We start from the raw sequence: 1,809 nt of genomic DNA, 5'->3' as shown, positions 1-1,809 counted from the left end.
TATATATATATATATATTGCAAGTGCAAAGACCCTTAAAAAAGTTATTTGAACTTTTTGGCCTTCATTAAAAAACTAATAAAGATATCTTTCCACTATTTTTTTTAATTTATTATTTAATTATTTTTTATTATATTAACTAAACTCCTAAAATATATGGAAGGAGGATCAATTAATATTTTTCTTTATACTGGTCAATTAGAAAAATATTGCTAAAATAAGACTCTATTAAGGAAATACTTCTATAAATATTGAAATGCATGTTAAACTAGAGAAATCGGTTTACCTATTGGGAGAATATTGATGCTCACCTAACTTGATTCAGTTGCATGTTTAGATTGGTGGATGCTTGATTTTCTAACCCTCATCTTCTTTGTTATTTTTGTTAGTATAATAGAATTCAACGTGTGTGTGCATATATATATATATATATATATATATATATATATATATATATATCTTTTTTATTTTCATTCATGTTATCCTTTTTTGTAAAAATTTTGCTCAAACAGGAATTATTTTCATCAAAATCAAAGTTTTGTGATCATCATTGTATTATTGTTTTGTTGTAATTTACAGATTGTAGATGAATGTCGGTTGACTTTGATGGATTTTTTGTATAAAAGTCAAGTTTAATTATATTGTTTTGATATCTTTATTATCGTATTATTTTAGTTTAATTTACATATAGCAGATGAATGTTTGTCGGCTTTGAGAATTTTTTTAGGTAAAAGTTAGCTTTAATAGTATTGTCTTAATATCTCTATTAATTTATTATTTTGTGGTAGTTTATTCATTCAAGTCATTATTTAGGATCAAAATTTTTGCTCAGATAAGAATTATTTTCATTAAAATCGAAGTGTTGTGATCATTATTTTATTATTTAATGTAGTTTACAGACTGTAGATGAATATCGGTTGACTTTGAAGATTTTTTTATGTAAAGGTCAGGTTTAGTTGTATTGTTTTGATACATTTATTATCTTATTTTTTATTTTAATTTACAGATGAAAGATGGATGTCAATTGGCTTTGAGAAATATTTTTGGTAAATATTACATAGGCTCTTGAATGATGAAGGGGGTAGAGTTATTGTGTTAGGGGAGGTGGAGCACTCAAAGGAGTGTCAGGATTTTAGTTATTGTAAACATTTTAAGGTGGAGGAGGTCAGAGAAGCCATTCGCAGGATACGAAGGGGTAGGACGACGGGGCCTGATGAGATTCCCATGGATTTTTGGAAGTTTTCCTGGCGAGGCTGGTTTAAGGTGGTTGACTGATTTGTTTAACAACATTTTTAAGTTTGTGAAAATGCCCGAGTCCTGGAGATAGAGTACTATGATCCCTCTTTATACGATAAGGGTGACATTCAGAGTTGCAAAAACTATAGGGGTATTAAGTTATTGAGTCACACTATGAAAATTTGGGAGGGAGTGGTCGAGTTGAGGTTGAGGAGGATAGTGTCTATTTCGGAGAACCGATTTGGATTTATGCCTGGGCCTCGACGACGAAGGTAATTCACCTGGTGTGGAGACCGATGAAACAATACAGGGAAAGAAAGAAGGGCCTGCACATGGTGTTTATTAACTCTGAGAAAACTTACGACAAAGTCCCTAGGAAAGTTATTTAGAGATGCTTGCAAGTGAGTGAGGTCTCGATGACGTATATTAGAGAAATCAAGGACATATATGATGGAGCTAAGACCCAGGTGAGGACGGCGGGGGGTGATTCAGAACATTTTCCTGTCTTGACAGGGTTGCGTCAGGGATCTACTCTTAGCCCATTTTTGTTTGCTTTGGTGATGGATATGCTGAC

This window comes from Capsicum annuum, chromosome 12 (genome assembly GCF_002878395.1).
Source record: "Capsicum annuum cultivar UCD-10X-F1 chromosome 12, UCD10Xv1.1, whole genome shotgun sequence".
Classification (NCBI taxonomy): domain Eukaryota; kingdom Viridiplantae; phylum Streptophyta; class Magnoliopsida; order Solanales; family Solanaceae; genus Capsicum; species Capsicum annuum.
Note: the sequence above shows the minus strand (reverse complement) of the source record.